Below are 6,879 nucleotides of genomic sequence, written 5' to 3' on the forward strand. Positions count from 1 at the left end.
TTCTGCTTAGGTTCAGGTGTAGAAATGGATTCTAGTTTTATTTATTTATTTATTTATTTATTTATTTATTTATTTATTTATTTATTTATTTTCATTTTGGTCCACTAAAATCCATTCCTGTCCTAGATCCTACAATCTCTCAATGCAAATTTCTTTAAAAATCATTATCTCTCTGATCCAGTGTCAGGCATCATCAACGTTTAAATTTATGTATTCAAAACCCACAGCCTTCTTCCTGCAACCAAGAACACAAAATGTCTCGGCATTTGTTCTGACGTGCATCTGTAAGGTGTGTTTGTGCTTGAGAGACATTTACAATATCTAAGATCGAAGAGTCTCTTCACAGCTTCCTCGAGACCTAGCGCCGTCATGAGGAATCAAATGATTCGGCTCAAACACAAGCCCTAGAGGCTTTAGCTGTGACTGACATGTGCTTGCCATGGTGAGAAACAACACATATACACACACTCTCACACACACACACACACACACACACACACACACACACACACACACACACAGAGAGACAAACAGCCACAGATACAGTACATGTACACACAAATACACACTCTAAAACTCTTTTGTTTAGCCTGACACCTTCTCCTTTATGCTAAACTGTTTTGTCAAAACAACTTCGATGACACAGATTCGGTTGGAGAAAAACACTAGAACTGTCAGCGCTAAACTGATGGTGTTTTGTGAAACTCTCACTCACACATATATTCATTATGTAATAAGATTATTATCACTGTTTTTGTCTTACACATTTCTGATTCTGCTACACACTAAACAGACCACCTTCTGCTTCGCGAAAAATAATGTTAGCACCTGTTACTCTGTGAGCACGCCTGTTTGTGTGTGTGTGTAAGTGTGTAAGTGTGTGTGAGTGTGTTAACCAGCCCCATATCATCAGCTGTAGAATGTATTCTATTCTACTTGATTATAATGTGTTTGTTACTCTGAACATTACAGTAAAAGTTGACCATATGGCCCTAATAGTCTCTCCATGTCGATCACAGCCATGTTTGATATTATAATATTATGATATATAATATTATTCAGTTTGCTCCCATGTTCCCATTATAAACTGGTCCTACTATGGACTCCAAGACTCAAAACCAGCTTTTACTTTACTTTTACTTCCCTGACATTTAGGAGACATCCTTATCCAGATTGGCTTACATTTATTTCAGTTTACACAACTGAGCAATTGATGGTTAAGGGCCTTGCTCAGGGGCCCGTCAGTGGCAGTTTGGAGGACCTGGCATTCGAACTCATGACATTCCTATTATTCGTCCAACACCTTAACCACTGAGCTACTACATCCCATATGTTTAGTTTACCTAATAAAGGTTTACCTAATGTTTAGTTTAACTCTAATAAACATAACACAGTGATTTTATTCACCACTTACATGCCATGTAAGTCATATATCTTTGTAGTATGTAATGTATAATCTGATATTTATAGCTTTTGGATGATTGATTTCTAATTATTAATAGATTTCAGCTGGTGTCCTGGCTTTCCATGCAGATTTGTTTTTTCTTTGTATGTATGGATTTAATTGGGTTGTTACCGAGAAAATTTCAGGTGAAGTCACCAGCACCTTCTTTAGAAATATATTTACTGTGAAAAATCTTGACACGCTTATTTTACCCGCTATATATGATATAGAGATAGAGAGATAGAGAGAGAAAGATTTATTTATTCAAATACAAACACAACCCTGTTTTTCAGCTGAAACCATGGAGTAAAAGTTCATTGTTGAGCTTTTCCGGACACAGTAACAGGACACAAATTCTTGGAAATAAGGATTTAATGGAAATATCCTGCCCTTCAGATAGAGGTGGAGTGATCTGAAACCTAATCCCCACACCTAACAGGAAAAGCATCTTCAAGGTTGATTAAAGGTGAAAACGGTCAAAAAGGTTAAAAAGCTTTGTACTGTATTGATTTGCAAAGTCACACCCTATATAAACCCTTACATCTGGTAGAAATAATTCACTGTATAAAATACTGCAATTTAGAACTCTGTTCTTTACTATACACAACATTTCTCTGAACAGATTCGTTAGTGTGTCGATAAGTATAAATATAAATATTCATATACATCATTTTTGAATTTTACAGCAAGTGTTGTGTACCTGAGTATTTCCTTTCTTACATTCACACATAAATATGTTGCCCAACACACACACACACACACACACACACACACACACACACACACACACACACACACACACACACACACACACACACACACACACACACTATCTCTCTCCTTCTTTGACCTTCAACGCAGTTCAGACACGGTTGCATGGCTTAGATGCATTTTCTTGTTTCTACTTCCTCATAGAAACAGACAGACACTCCACCGGTACTGTACCCCACCTCTCTCTCTCTCTCTCTCTCTCTCTCTCTCTCTCTCTCTCTCTCTCTCTCTCTCTCTCTCTCTCTCTGTCTCTCTCTAAGCCACAAGGGGTGTGGCCTTGCCAAAGCATGACAGGTGTGCCGCCAACATCAAAGAGCTCGTAGTCCTATTATTTGTTTAAATAAAGCGAGTATGACAGGTACAGTAGCTCTAATCCACAACACCCACCTCATACGTATACATGTTCTCCATTCCAAAAAAAGGTAATCTTGTGGAGATCCGGATGTGCTTTTGCTATTAAATATACATGATGATTAGTTTTAATTAGTTTGTTTTCAGCAATTTTTAAACGCTATTTATTCTGATGTCTTTAGCATTTAAACTACAAACTGAAAACCCGTCATACAACCAGATGTTTGTAATTATGACCACCAGAAGGTTATAAGATTGATTCTCACACTCACAATCCTTCATTGCTCAGCACTAGGCTTGTATGGATGGAATTTATTCTCTCTCACCTGGACGTCATTTTGAATAAAAGCATCTGCCAAAATAGATAAATGTTCAAGATGCTCTAGGGCCATCAGAGTGGCAGAATAATGTAGAATAGATGAGATGCCTAAGATTTCAAGACTAGATTATCCTTAATTGATGATGTTTATCTTTTTAAGGGAACATTCAGTCTTTGATTTTCAGCTGTTTGTTTTAGCGTTTTATTTTAAAGTGGATCTGATCGTGTGCAAACAATATTTTACTAATATTTTATGATTTTAGCTTCCGGGTGGGGGGCACGGTGGCTTAGTGGTTAGCATGTTCGCCTTGTGTGTGTGGAGTTTGCATGTTCTCCCCGTGCCTCGGGGGTTTCCTCCGGGTACTCCGGTTTCCTCCCCCGGTTCAAAGACATGCATGGTAGGTTGATTGGCATCTCTGGAAAATTGTCCGGAGTGTGTGAATGTGTGAGTGAATGAGTGTGTGTGTGTGTGTGTGTGTGCGCCCTGCGATGGGTTGGCACTCCATCCAGGGTGTATCCTGCCTTTATGCCCAATGACGCCTGAGATAGGCACAGGCTCCCCGTGACCCGAGAAGTTCGGATAAGAGAGAAAATGAGTGAATGAGTGAGCTTCTGGATGAGCTTTTGTGTTAACATCGACTGAGAGAAAATCTTGTATAACACTAAGGTTCTCCTGCCTTTCTAACATAAGAATACTAGCATCATTTAACTTTTTTACCCAGAGGCCAAAAACGGTGCTTGCTCCAGTTTGGTTGTGTCCATGTTGAGTATCGAATGTCTTTGTCATGTCTCACTCCACAGTGGTGGTTTATATGAAGCTCATATGAAAGTACACACTCAGAGATTTAAGAATTTGTAGTGTTTCATAAGGACTTTTGTTTCTCCCTAGAATACTAAGGGCAACACATTCATAGAAAAGTTCCAACAAAAAAAAATTTGAATTAATTATATATATATATATATGTATATAATGTTTTATTTTTAACCAATTAAATTCTGTGTAAGGTTATTTCAAGATGTAAAAAACATTCACAGTTCTTCTTTTGTTAATATTGATCGAAAATGCCTGATAAGTCAGTTTCCATTTTGTTGGTAGAATAAAACAATTTGTCAAAAGTAAATGTGAAACCCCTCCGTCCAGGGTGTATCCTGCCTTGATGCCTGAGACAGGCACAGGCTCCCTGTGACCCGAGGTAGTTCGGATAAGCGGTAGAAAGTGAGTGAGTGAGAGTGAGTAATGTGAAAGTAAAGAAAAGAACAGCACAGACGTGCTAATGTAAAATCCCAAAATGTCACCAAATTGAACCACTGCTTTGTCATTATTACCAAGCTTCGGTAATTTAATAGCATATATATGGAAGAATTTGGAAAGCCTCGACTTATCTGTGTAATAATCCAGAAGTGCAAAGCTCTGGACCATTTCTGTGTAGTAGAAGATGTCAGTGTTGGAGGTGGTAATAGAGTTAGCGAGTGATTTAGGCAAGTTTTCCTGTTTAATTTAAACCTACTGTATTAAAACAAGTCCTCTAACATAAATCTTTTGAAACAACACTTGGGTTTTTCCTTTGCTCCTTTGTATTTTATTATTTATTTACTTTCACTTAAGTGTGTATATGTGGTAGAGATGATTGAATTACTGTACATCCATAATCATGCTCTGAGTGCAGAAAAGGATGGAGTTCGGTTGCCTGATGGACTCGTGTGGTTTTGTACAGAATAACATCATCAGATATCTGGCAAAATTTGGCTGGAAACTGACTTAAGCAACCTGTACATAATCGAGTAGTACTATAATGTGAAGCACAAACCTCTAGAGGTGATCACACACTCACACAAACACACAGGACAGTTCACGTGGGTGGCAAGCCAACAGCAATGTAATTAGCTAAGTGCTCTAAAACAGCTGTGCAGCTATTTTTCAAGCAAATTGACAGAGCTGAGCTCACGTTATTGTAAATGGCCTGGACTGCATTAGACCAGATTTAGAGCAGGTTCTGTCTTTGTTCAGCTTAGTTTTAGCACAAAAAAGCCTGTATTTTATGACAAGTACATAAGCCATGCAATTGGGTTTCTGATTGATAACTCATTTGGGAATATTTCAATAAATAAGAATGAGTAAAGAAGAAACAAACAGACCAAAAATAAAAAATAAATAAATAAAAAACAATATACCAAGCAACACTAAGGGTTATTAATATGTTCACTCTTTACTAATACTTTCACTAATTTATTAAAAAAAAAAAATCAGTAGCTGATTAATACATACTATAGGGGGCACGGTGGCTTAGTGGTTAGCATGTTCACCTCACACCTCCAGGGTTGGGGGTTCGATTTCCGCCTCCGCATTGTGTGTGTGGAGTTTGCATGTTCTCCCCGTGCCTCGGGGGTTTCCTCCGGGTACTCCGGTTTCCTCCCCCAGTCCAAAGACATGCATGGTAGGTTGATTGGCATCTCTGGAAAATTGTCTTGAGTGTGTGATTGTGTGAGTGAATGAGAGTGTGTGTGTGCCCTGTGATGGGTTGGCACTCCGTCCAGGGTGTATCCTGCCTTGATGCCCGATGACGCCTGAGACAGGCAGAGGCTCCTCGTGACCGGTAGAAAATGAATGAATGATTAATACATTCAGTGGAAGTTTAATACATTTACTAGTCTGTTTATAATTTCACTAGCTGACTTATTAATTCACTAGTCAGCTAGGACATTTACTACTCCATTAATATATACAATAGACAAATAATACCATAACAATTCACTTAAACCATCTATTAGTCCTTCAAGACATTCACTAGACAGATAAAAGATTTTGTTGCCCATTAATGCATTAACTAGCCAACTAATACAGTTCAGTTAATATATCATCTGTCCATTAGTCCATTCACTAGCGCACTAATGCATTCACTACTCTGTTAATACATTTGCTAGTCAACTAATACAGTAATAAATATGGTATCAATTCAGAAGGTTGTGAATCCCAGGTCTACTAAGCTTCCACTGCTGGGCCCCTGAGTGAGGCCCTTATCCCTCAATTACTCAAAATGACATAAAAATATAAGTTGCACTGGATTTGTGCCAAATACTGTGAATTTAATCTAAATGTCAATCAGTTAATATATCTTTTAGCCTGTTAATCAATTCACCAGTCCATTAATACATTCACTACTCAACTAAGATATTCACTAGTCTATTAATATATTCGACTAATACATTAACTAGTGTATTAGTATATTCGTGAGTCAACTAATACATTAACAGGTCCATTAGTACATTCATGAGTCAGCTGATACGTTAACTCGTCCATTACTACATTCATGAGTCAACTAATTCATTTACTAACATGTTAATGCATTTGCTATGTGCACGTTATGTACATTATTCATCTAAATGTACATTATGTACATTATTCATCTAAAACATACACTTGTCCAATCATACTTTCACTTGTCTGCAAATCTATTTGAGTAATCAACTAATACAATCACTGGGTCTTTCATAAGAACACTAGTCTGCACTGTAGGGATGTCCACTAGTCAGAATTACAGTATGTACTTATATGATTACTGTTGAAGGAATTCATCCTGTAGTTATTTCTAAATAAAATAAAATAAAATAATTTGCTATGCACTATGGCGTAGTGAAATCCACAAAGACAACACTGTCATTAACAGAGCGTGGTCGGTTGGACATCATGTGGACATCATTTCTCACCCAGCTAGGTTTAAGCCAATCAGAAGAGGCCAGAGATTAATGTGGCTGAAAAACTTCCCAGATGTTGTACACATCATATCGGGGAGGGAAAACAGGAAGAAAAAAAAGCATAGGAAGGGGAGAGACGAGAAGAGCAGAGAGAGAGAGAGTAGAGAGATAGAAGATAGAGAGATAGAGCGAGAGAGGATCTCGATTAAGTAAGAGGAGAGAGAGAGAGAGAGAGAGTTATAGATTCGTGATCTCTCTCTGTTCTCTCTCTATATATCGAGCTCACTCTTCTTTCGCTTCT

The sequence above is a fragment of the Tachysurus fulvidraco genome, chromosome 1, assembly GCF_022655615.1.
Source record: "Tachysurus fulvidraco isolate hzauxx_2018 chromosome 1, HZAU_PFXX_2.0, whole genome shotgun sequence".
NCBI lineage: Eukaryota > Metazoa > Chordata > Actinopteri > Siluriformes > Bagridae > Tachysurus > Tachysurus fulvidraco.